The sequence below is a fragment of the Pelodiscus sinensis genome, chromosome 2, assembly GCF_049634645.1.
Source record: "Pelodiscus sinensis isolate JC-2024 chromosome 2, ASM4963464v1, whole genome shotgun sequence".
NCBI lineage: Eukaryota > Metazoa > Chordata > Testudines > Trionychidae > Pelodiscus > Pelodiscus sinensis.
Genome location: NC_134712.1, coordinates 119,279,105 through 119,291,232, shown reverse-complemented (window position 1 = coordinate 119,291,232; position 12,128 = coordinate 119,279,105). Strand labels below are relative to the sequence as shown.

The following is a 12,128-nucleotide window of genomic DNA, read 5'->3' as shown; positions in this document are numbered from 1 at the left end:
CATTTGAATTCCATGGAATTAGGTGTTAATCAGGTTTTTATAGTGATTTTGGGTTACTTTCTTCTGAAATGATGAATATTGGTATCTGTGATCAATTGTAGTTACCTCTGCTGTGATACGTTTAGACAGACTTTAAAATGACTCCCTATACAGAAATGCTTCCCAATTCCATTTCTTATTATGTGCCAGTATGTGTAGGCACTGTGAAATGCACTTCCTATCTCTAACCACTTTTTTACTCTGTCTGTCATGCTGAAACAGAAAAGCCATATTGATTTGGGATGAATGAGGATGAATAGGGTTTAGGTCCACCCAGGCTTGACCTTAATCCAGGATGGTAATAATATAGAAGAATTTCATGGAAATAATACATGTGGTCCATCACTTCAGTGGTTTCCTACAAAAGCATACACGTATAATTAAGCCCAAATTCTCTTCCTATATTGGGAGAATATTTCTTTTCCTGTCGAATACAGATTTGTACATCTTTGAGGAGAGAACCTGCCAGCAGCAGGAAAACAAAACAACAATTTTGTAAACTGCTTTATAGGTTTTTTTTTCCTTTTGTCTGTTGATCTGTCTCTTTGTCTCCACTCCCCTGACATTCTTCTCCCCTCCCCCAAACTTGCATCCTGCCCAACTCTTTGTTTCTCTGTCACTCTTTGGTGTCTGGTGAATTGAAAAGTGCTGTTATTGCAAATTACAAAATAGCAACGTTTAATCAGGATTTCTGTAACTGGTTTATTTCATAGAATACTGGTCCTGGAAGGGACCTTGAGAGATCATCAAGTCCAGTCCCTTGTCCTCTCAAAACTGGGTGATTGGGCAACAAAATGGCAGATGATATTTAATGTTGCTAATGCAAAGTAATGCACATTAGAAAACATAATCTCTACTATACATATCAAATGATGGGGTGATGTTACCGCTCAAAAAAGAGATCTTGGAGTTATCGTGGAAGGTTCTATGAAAACATCCACTCAGCGTGCAGCAGCAGTCAAAAAAGCAACATGAATGTTGGGAATAATTAAGAAAGGGATAGAGAATAAGACCATAAGGATTCAGAGGCTGCTCCTCAATTCCAAGTCTGCCCCACCCCTCACCAACTAGCTTTCCACAATTGTAAACTCTTCAGGGCAGAGAGACTGTCGTTTCCTTTTTATAGATCCTAAGAGTAGTCCGCTGGGCTTATGCTGACTAAGAATTTCGTAGAGAGCTAAATAAGTCTTGGAAGCATATTAATTGGTAGTATGTGTTATGTGGGCCTCTTCTCCCCACCACCCCAAAAAATGTTTCTGTGGTGGGCGCACACAGGCTAATCCTCTGGTTGTACAGTGCCTCTCACAGTGGGACTCCCTGGATCATGACTGGAGCCTGTATGTGCTACTAGAATACATATAAACAATACAAGTTTTCACACAGGGATATGTGAGCCGCTGCAGTATTTCCCTTTGCCTAGTGTAGATAACTGAGATACCTTTGATACCCTGGAGTAGTACTGTCAGTGACTTTTCAAGTGACTTTTCAGTGACAGCTACGTGAAATACTATCTGAATCACTACCCACAGAAAAAAAGCATTTTATAGAACTCTACAGACATCCTACAGTCAGATGCTATATTCTAGCACCCCTTTTTCCAGTTTAAACCATATTCACGATGAACTAAGCTGGAGAATCAGGTGATTAAAACAATTTTCCACTTTCAGTGCTGTGCTTTAGGTCCCTGTCCTACAAGGTGCTGAGCACTTTCCATTCCCATTGTAACTGGTGGGGTTGACTGAATGGCTTGGAGTTGAGGGTCTTCCATCTCTCACAAGATCTTGCAACTTCCCTCACAGGGATGGGGGGGAAAGGTAATGCAAAGTGCCTGATAAATGAAATATCAGGCACTCACTAATCTTCTATCTATTGGATACATATAGTAGGGATTATGTTTTCCAATGTGCATTACTTTGCATTGAATTTCATCTGCCATTTTGCTGCCCAGTCACCCAGTTTTGAGAGATCCTTTTATAGTTCTTCACAGGCTGCCTGGGACATAATTGAGTAGTTTGGGTCATTTACAAATTTTACCCCTTTTACCAGATTATTTATGAATATGTTGAAAAGGACTAATCCCAGTACAGACTCTTGGGGGGAGTATCCCTAATTACCTCTCTCCGTTCTGAAAATCAACCATTTATTCCTACTCTGTTTCCTGTCTTAACCACTTACCATCCCTCTTATCCTATTGCCATTTACTTTGCTTAAGAACCTTTGGTGAAGGACCTGGTCAAAGGCTTTCTGAAGATTTAAGTGTACTATATCCAGTGGATTCCCCTTGTCCACATGCTTATTGACTCACTTAAAGAGTTCTAGTAGATTAAGGAGGCATGACTTCCCTTTTAAAAACCATTTGACTCTTCCCCCAATAAATTATGTTCATCTTTGTGTCTGACAATTTTGTGTTTTACTATAGTTTCAACCAGTATGCCCAGTACTGAAAGGCTTAACAGCCTGTAATTTCTGGGATCATATCTTTTTAAAACTGACATCACATTAAGGCATCTTTCATTCATTTGTTACACAAGCTAATTTAAAAAAGTTACAAGCTATAATTACTAGTTCTTCAATTTCAGATTTGAGTTCCTTTAGAACTCTTGAGTGAATACTATTTGACTTATGGCTGTTAAGTGTAATAGTTTGTTCCAAAACCTCCTCTAACGATACCTCAATCTGCAACAGTTCCTCATATCTGTCACACAAAAAGAATGGCTCAGGTTTAGGAATTTTCTTCACATCCTCAGTCGTGAAGACTCACACAATGAATTCATTTAGTTTCTACACAGTGGCCTTATCCTTGTGTGCTCCTTTAGCATCTAGCTCAGGGGTCGACAAGCTTTTTAAAACAAAGAGCAAAACTACATCAAAATTCAGAACAAGTGGTCAACAAAGAGCCATATAAGAATGTCCATTTGCATGACTGAAAATATTATTGATAATTGACATAATGATTAATAATAGCAGAAATGAAACATTGTACTCACAGACTTTATTTAATGGGACTTCTGCTGCTGCACATTTCTTTGAAGTTTACATCATAACCGGTCAAATCCATCTTCAGGCACACATTCAGGCTGTCTTCTGTCAATCTTATGGTGGAGGTTTGGGATATGCAGGTGTGGGAGTTTGGGTTGGAGTGCTTGAAGGGCTCAGAGTAGGGGGCTTGGGTAAATAAGGGGCACAGACTTGGGGGGTGAGGTGGGTAGTGCAGGAGTGTTATGGCAGTGGACTGGAGATGTGTGGGTGCAGGAGTTTGGAGATGTGATGCTATGAGGGGTTCAGGCCAGGGGGTTCAGGTGTATGATGGGCTCAGGGTTGGTATGGAGAAGGGTGCAGGAGTGTTATTACACTGCGGCCAGATGGGGGCTGAGTCCCAGTTGGAGGCTTGTTGGCCACGCTTCATTTTAAATAACATAACATTGTCTTTATTTATGGGAGGGGCGGGGAACTTTTTGGGGGGTCAGGAGCCACTGTCCCACAGAAAAATCAGTCGGGGACCATACAAGTTAGAAGCCAAAAAACAACTCCTCCAACAACTTCAACCCTCACTGATGTAGCCCCCAACTAAGACTCTAACCTCATGTGTGGGAGGAAGTGCAGGAAGGACTGCAGTTCAAGGCCTCAGGCCAGATTAACTCTTCTCGGATTCCAGGGTAAGTGGATTTTGTGCTCATACCAGGCTCTGGGGTGGGGCCAAAATGAGGGGTCCAGTGTGCAGGACAGACCTGCCAGTGAGTAGAATAGGGATGGGGTGCAGAATCTGGATGGGGGGTAGGGTGCAGAAGCAAGCTGGAGATAAGTGTCTGGCCAGGGCGCAGGAGCAGCTTGGCCAGTACCTGCAAGTCTTCAGGGATGAGTATCTCTTGGGCAGGACCTGCAGGCGGCGCTGGAAGAAATGCATGTGCCACTCCTTTAGGAAATCCAGCCGCTCCTTGTCCTCAAAGTCCGGATCCTCCACCACCATTTTAGCTAGCTCCCACCCCAAGTGCATGCATCCCCCCATTCAGCACTGCCAGTACATTCTCTCTGGTGATCACCAGGCAAGGGGAGGCTGCGCAGCTCCTGTGTCCCGCCTTCCCAGAGCACTGGGGAAGGTAGGGTGGATAAGGAAATTCACGTGTTGCTGTGAGGAGGAAAGGAGCAGTGCACGTGCATGATTCCCTTCAAGCCGGATCTGGCTCGGCGCATCAGGGCTTTACCCCCTCCCCCTTCCAGGAAGCAGGTGCTAGGGGGGAAAGGGGAGCTGAGCTCAAGCCACGAGTCATATTTGGCTCCTAAGGTTGACTCTACACAACAACATTATTTCGAAATAACTAGTGTTATTCCAAAATAACACAGTCCTCATCTACATAGCCCACAGTTATTTCAACATAACGTTGAAATACTATCAAGCTGGAGGACTTCTTACTCCAACTCCTGCAACCCTCATTTTATGAGGAGTAAGGGAAGTCAGAGGAAGAATGCTTTATTTTGAAATGAGTGCTGTGTAGACAGCACCAAAACTTGAAATAAGCTATTTTGAAATAAGCTATGGAATTGACATAGCTCAATTTGCATAGCTTATTTCAAGTTAAGCCCTGCAGTGTAGATGCGCCCTAAATGAGTCATAAGTTGCAGACTCCTGATCTAGATCATCCATTTGCCTCACTGCTTATGTTGGCAGGTTCCTGCTTCTGATGCACTTAAAAAAAATTGCTATTGCTTTTTGCATCTTCAGCTTGCTGTCCTTCAAATTATTTTTTTCCCTTCTGTGATGCACACCCTCCCGTGCTTTATTAAATTGATTTATGGATACAAATATGCATAACTCGAATATGCTTTGGACAGAATGCCTCATGTAATTTATGAATCTTAATGACATAATCTACTGGACGGTAGATCTTATTTTGGTGTATGCATCATTCTTGTGTGTAAAGTTAGATATATGGGGTATGGAATGTTAATGGTTTTAAATATGCAAATGAAAGACATCAAAGGTGCTTCCCTCAATGTCTGGGTAATCTCTGTAAATAGCCCCTTTTGTCCTTTAAGTCTTCACAGTTGTTGGTCTTAGTCAGGCATATGATCACCCCAACTGGTAGGGTCTGACCAAGGAATTTTCCATGGAAGGGTGGAATGTAGAGACCACAAAATTCTGGCCTAAAAATAAGATGCCAGGCTTTTCAGTCTCTTTGTCTTTGGCTGGCATAACACTCCTAAAAGAATAAATCAGAGACCCCAGGGAAAAAGGAACTTCCCGGGTCTGGAGGCTTTGCTGGAATAAGAACAGTTTCAGGGTAAGTTTATAATTAGGTACAAATTGTTCTTATCAGCCTCTTGTAACTTGAACATTTGGATTCACTCTTTTTTTTCTAATTTTTCTTTTCTCCCCTTCTTCCCCTTCCCCTCCCTCCCTATTTCCTTATTCATTCTTGGATCTGGACTTCTAATACTCCAGTCATCTGAAGAAGTGGGTTGTACCCACAGAAGCTCATGATACCATCTACATGTTTTGTTAGTCTTTAAGGTGCTGCTAGACTATTCATTGTTTTTATAATAAGCATTAGAACTACAGGCAGTCCCCGGGTTACGTACGAGATACGGACTGTAGGTTTGTTCTTAAGTTGAATTTGTATGTAAGTCGGAACTGGTACATATTGTAGGGGAAACTCTAGCCAAACATTTCTCCAGAGCTCAGTTTTATTCTCCCACATCTCACTTCCCTCAGTCCTTTATTCTCAAGCTGAGGTGTCTGCTGAGAAAAGCCACTCCGCGTCTCCCTGGTCTGCTGGGGGGGACGCTAGCTTTGCGTCTTCCTGGTCTGCTGGGGGGAAGCAGCTAGTGCGGGGTTGCCTCACCCCGTTTGTAAGTAGGGATCCGATGTAAGTCAGATCCATGTAACCCGGGGACTGCCTGTATGTGGTTTTTGTTATTTTGAATTTGTAATCTACTTTGCTCTGCCTGTTTTCACTTGCAGTCACTTAAATCCTACTGTTTGCACTTAATAAAATCACTTTTATTTACTATCAAGCCTAGGGGAGCAATCAGTGGGTACATCTTCCTTTCTTTTTTAAAAGAGGGCTTGCCTGACAGATTTATTTGGGGTTCTGATCCCATTTGGGGAATGGTTTTCCTGGAAGCTGGGCCCAAAATTGCCTTTTGCTTGAACCTGAAGAGTTTCAATGCCTATATTGCTCCTTGGAGTTGGAGGTGGTGATGATCTCATTACTGTGCTTTAGCTGGGGGAGACCAGGCGATCTGGCCGAGCAGGACAGGGTGGTGAGAAGCCGTAGAGAGCAAAGAAGTGAGCGTCAGTGGCTTTGTCAGCAGATCAGGAAGCACCCTCAAGGAGTCTTCTGTGACCACACACTTCCTAATTATATTTTTCCTCCATTTGCCCTAATTTATGCTCCTTTATATTTTCATCACTAGGATTTAACTTCCACTTTTTAAAGAATGTCTTTTTTATTTCACTGCTTTTACTTTGTTTAGGTATGGTGGCACTTTTTTGTTCTCTTACTATATTTTTTTTAATTTGAGGTATACATTTAAGTTGAGCCTCTATTATGATGTCTAAATAATTTCCATGCAACCTTCAGGGATTTTGCTTTTAGAACCATACCTTTTAATTTCTGTTTAACTAACTTCCTTCATCACTGGTGAGGCCACATCTGGGCTGTGTCTAGACTGCACCCCTTTTCCGTAAAAGGGATGCAAATTAGACACATCGCAATTGCAAATGAAGTGGGGATTTAAATCCCACCCGCTTCATTTGCATAAACATGGCTGCTGCTTTTTTCTGGCTTGGAGGTTTGCCGGAAAAAAGCGCCAGTCTGGATGCGGATCTTTCGGAAAATAAAGCCTTTTCCGAAAGATCCCTTATTTTAAGAGGAATAAGGGATCTTTCAGAAAAGGCTTTATTTTCCGAAAGATCCATGTCCAGACTGGTGCTTTTTTCCGGCAAAGCTCCGAGCCAGAAAAAAGCAGCAGCCATGTTTATGCAAATGAAGTGGGGGGGATTTAAATCCCTGCTTCATTTGCAATTGCGATGTGTCTAATTTGCATCCCTTTTCCAGAAAAGGGATGCAGTCTAGACACAGCCCTGGAGTACTGCATCTTATTCTGGGGCCCCCATTATAGAAAGGATGTGGACACATTGGAGAGAGTCCAGCGGAGGGCAACAAAAATTATTAGTGGCCTGGAGCACATGACTTATGAGGAGAGACTGAGGGATTTGGGCTTATTTAGTCTATAGAAGAGAAGAGTGAAGGGGCATTTGATAGCAGCCTTCAACCACCTGAAGGGAGGTTCCAAAGAGGATAAAGAGAAGCTGTTCTCAGTGGTAACAGATGACAGAGTGAGGCACAATGGTCTCAGGTTGCAGCGTGGGAGGTCTAGGTTGGATATATCACTAGAAGGGTGGTGAAGCACTGGAATGGGTTACCTAGGGAGATGGTGGAATCTCCATCCCCAGAAGTTTTTAAGTCCCTGCTTGACAAAGTCCTGGCTGGCAAGATTTAGTTGCAGTTGGTCCTGCTTTTAGCAGGGAGTTGGACTCAATGACCTTGTGACGGACCCGGTGGGGTCCGCACTAGAGGAGGGGACAGGACTCCCCCTTCCGCCGGAAAAACCGCGCGCCGCAAACGGCGCGCCGACCGGCACCACAGCCCCAGAGTCAGGGCAGCGGCAAGCCCAAACCGGGGCACCCCGCCGGAAGTGGAGGAGGGCGCGGACCGAGCCGAAGCGGCCAGCCCGCCCCCCCCCCCGGCTTGCGGCCCCGAACAAGGCACGGGCCCACGCCGGGGTGAGGGCGGGGGCGGCGGCGTCGTGCGGACGGGGCGGAGCGCCCGGACGTCACTCCCCGGCGCCCATAAAGGTGGCAGCCGGGCAGCAGGAGGGGGGGGTAGGAACGAGGAGGTGGCGGCTCTGGCTTCCAGGGGCACCAAGTTCCCGGCCCCCCGGGCGACCAGGAAGGACGGCGTCAGCAGCTGGCGGCTCGCACTGGGACGGACCCGGAGACTCCGGCACGGTGAGTGAACCCCGACCTGCCCCACCTCTGGGGCGGGCCAGCAGGGAGTGGAAGGAGCCCGAGGCAGGGCCCTTTTGGCGCCCATGGGTGGATGAGTTGAGGGCTGCCGCCCCGTCCGTCGTGGAGGGCGACGTTTAGGCACCAAACTCCACTTAGGGCCTCGGGCTGGGACCCGGTGGTGAGGGAGGGCCCAGGTCCCCCACTCCCCCATCCTCCCTGCAACCCTCGAGAGCTAGGAACTGGGTGGACTGGACCAGCAGAGGAACCATCCAAGGACCAGGACCCCACTCCCTTTTCCCCAACCACACCATAACCCGCCCCCTCCCTCCGGCCGGAGGAGGGGGCACGGACTCGGGGTTTGCCAAACCCTCTCTGCCGTCACTGGTCGGGAGGTGATCGCACCCTCAACAGGCCCTGCCAACGAACCCTGGGGTCAGGGACGAGGAGGGCAAATGAAGGCGGTGGGTCCGTGGAGCCCCGCCCCCCCCCCCCCCGGCTCGGTGCGAAGCCAAAAAGGGGGGGGGCGCGAGACGCTCGCACCCGTAAACCCGCCACAGACCTCCTGAGGTCTTTTCTAACCCTAGGATTCTATGATTTTTATGTAATCCCTCTTTCTCAAATTAAAGGTGACAGTGCTAGACTGCTATGGTATTCCCTCCTTTCCTCCCAAGGGGATGTTAAATTGAATTATATTAACAACAATATTGAATTATATATTGGTCATTAATACCAACCAGTTCATTTATACTCACCTCTTGGACCAGATCCTGTGTTTAGGATTAAATCAAGGATTAGGATTAAATCAAGACTTGCTTCTCCTCTTGTGCGTTCCAGGACTAGGTTTTCCAAGATGCAGTCATTTAAGGTTTCGAGAAATTTTATTTCTGCAATCCGTCCTGAGGTGATGTGTACCCAGTCAATATGAGGATAGTTCAAATACTCCATTATTGTTGAAGATTTTTATTTTGTGTGTCTAATTTTTCCTAAGTATTTCACAGTCACCATCCCAGTCAGATGGCGGGGGAGGCAGGTAGAGAAGGGGGGGAGTGGAAGGGTAATATATCCCTACTGAGATATTACAGCAGTTCTGTGTTGTATTGCTACCTATAGAGATTTTGTGGTACACTTTGTCTCATTTAAGATAGTTTACTTCATGTGATTCTAGGCTTTCTTTCACATATACTGCCACACACCCACCATCATGACTTATTCTGTCCTTCCAATGTATTTTGTACTCTGGTATTACTATATCTCACTGATTATTCTCATCGTACCACAGACACTTGGTGGATATTATATCAATATCTTTTTTAATACATGCCACTCTAATTCACCTATCTTATTTAGACTTCTATCATTTGTATTAAGCACTTTTAAAACTTCTTATTTTTTAGCTGCCTGCCATTGCATGATGTTACTGAATGGGACATTTTTTCATTTGATTGTTTATCAGATACCACCCATATTTCATAATCTTCCATACTCTCCTCCTTAACAGGACATAGAGAATCTCCATTAATGAATCCTTCCCTAAGGGATGTATATCTTTGTCCAAACCTCTTGCTTCCCCAAACATGTTGGCTTTTCCCCCAGCCCTTAATTTAAAAACTGCTCTAAGACCTTTTTAATTTTAAGTGCCAGCAATCTGGTTCCATTTTGGTTTAGATGGAGTCCATCCTTCCTGTATAGGCTCTCCCTTATCCAAAAGTTTCTCCAGTTACTAATAAATCTAATCCTTTCCCTCCCTATGCCATGACCTTTTCCATATGTTAAGACCCACAGTTCTGCCAGTTTACCTGGTCCTGTGTGTGGAACTAGAAACATTTCAGAGAATCCTGGAGGTCATGGACTTCAATCTCTCACACAGCAGCGTAAATTTGGCCTCCATAACCTCTCTTTTGTATCTACATGTACTATGATCATTGGCTCCTCCCCAGAACTACACATAAGTCTGTCTATATGTCCCAAGAGGTCTGCAACTTTTGCACCAGGTACACAAGTCCCCATTCAGGTCTCCCAGTCATCTCAAATCCAGTTATTGCCTGTCTCTTCCCAATAACGGGAGTTCCTTCCCCCTGAGAAGTAGCCACTGTGCAAGAGAATACCAGAGCATCATCTGGTAGGAAAGTCCCAACTATGGGATCATTTCCTTCCACTCCAGTTGGATGCTCTTCTTCCCTGAGACTTTCCTCCTTTTTCCTCAACAGCACAGAGGCAGTCAGACTGGAGATCTGACTGTTCTTCTGTGTCCTGGAAAGTCTCATCTATGTACCTCCCTTTCTCCCTTAGCTCCTTCAATTCAGCCACTTTGGTCTCCAAAGCACTGAGGGCCAGGAGCTCCTTGCACCACACATACACAAATACCAACTGTGCATAGGGCAAAGAAACATACATGCTGCATTGGTGCAATAAACTGGATAGCCCCTATTCTGTTGCTGGGCTTTTGCCTGTATTCCCTTTTTACTCCTGCAGCTCATTCCTTTCTTGATACAAAAAACAGGACTATGTAGCACTTTAAAGACTAAGATGGTTTATTAGGTGAAGAGCTTTCGTGGGCCAGACCCACTTCCTTGGATCAAATAGTGGAAGAAAATTGTCACAACCATATATACCAAAGGATACAATTAAAAAAATGAACACATATGAAAAGGACAAATCAAATTTCAGAACAGAAGGGTGACGGGGGGGGGGAATGTAAATGTCTGGGGGAAAGGTAAATGTCTGTGAGCAAATGATATTAGAGGTGATAATTGGGGAAGCTATCTTTGTAATGGGTAAGATAGCTTCCCCAATTATCACCTCTAATATCATTAGCTCACAGACATTTACCTTTTCCCTCCCCTCCCATCCCCCTTCTGTTCTGAAATTTGATTTGTCCTTTTCATATTGTATCCTTTGGTATATATGGTTGTGACAATTTTCTTCCACTATTTGATCTGAGGAAGTGGGTCTGGCCCGCGAAAGCTCATCACCTAATAAACCATCTTGTTAGTCTTTAAAGTGCTACATAGTCCTGTTTTTTGTTTCAGCTACACCAGACTAACATGGCTACATTTCTATCTCCTTTCTTGATGTTTTTGTTTTAAGTGTAACTAGCTCCCCCTTTCCCTCTAAATTTCCTTGCAAAAGCTCTTCTTTACAGGCTCCTCTGGTCACTTTTGGGGGGATTTTTCAATATTAAAATCACAAACATTTTGCCTATGAAGATAGAACCAAAATCTACACAAAAATGCTGATCTTCCTTGCTCTTTCTTCTGACAGCTCTGCTTTCTCTCTGAGTTCTTGGCGGGAACTCCTTAACCTATCTGACATCCCTTTCTTCTCTAGACAGAGTTATTACATTGAGCTTTGGAAATTTTGGTATTCGCTCTTGTAGCACAACTCTTGTTCAGCTCCTGTGTTGCCGTAGTAATTTAAATGAATTGCAATACTGTCACCCAGTCATTTCTTGTTAATGGCTTCTAGTGGCAGGGATTTTTAAAAATTTGTTCATAATAATTTAATACCGGTGCCTTTTTATTGTTGCTGCTATGTAAGATAACATGTTTGTGTAAATTTGTATGTCTTTACCAGAGACACATAGCTCCATTTGCAAGTTGCCTTCTGATTTTGAATATTTTAACAGCTTTATTTGTTAATGTATTTTTTCTATAATTATACCAAGATAATTTTTAAGTGTGTGGTTATATCTGACAGAGCCACCAAGGATTACTGCTGGTTTTTGATAGCATCATGCAGTTGTACAGAGAGCTTTATATTTAGAGCCAACGAAGCCCTGTAAAACTAAATTTATTTAGCCTCAAAAATATGCTGGCCATCATTTTTGCTAGTGTTAGTAGTTAATCAAACTTGACAACCTAAATGCTAGTTGTGAACACTCTATTACGAAGCTATGGGTTCAACAGAGATTTCAAGTACCCTTGTCCTCCCAGCTGTTGTGTGCCTTATTGGCTGAATTTGTGTTATATAGTACCTCATGCAAAGACCACAGAATGAACTATGAGGCAGATTTTTGGAGAAGAAATGTACAAAGTTCACAAATCATCCCTATGTAATAAAGGGATTTTACATTCATAAA

The 12,128-nt window shown here is 44.1% G+C and overlaps 1 protein-coding gene across 2 annotated transcripts in view; it reads left to right on the top strand.

Annotated features, from left to right (window-relative positions):
- CDH20 (cadherin 20) overlaps window positions 1-12,128 on the top strand; it is a 161,900-nt gene that overhangs the window by 63,778 nt on the left and 85,994 nt on the right. The gene's annotated exons all lie outside the window — the stretch shown is intronic.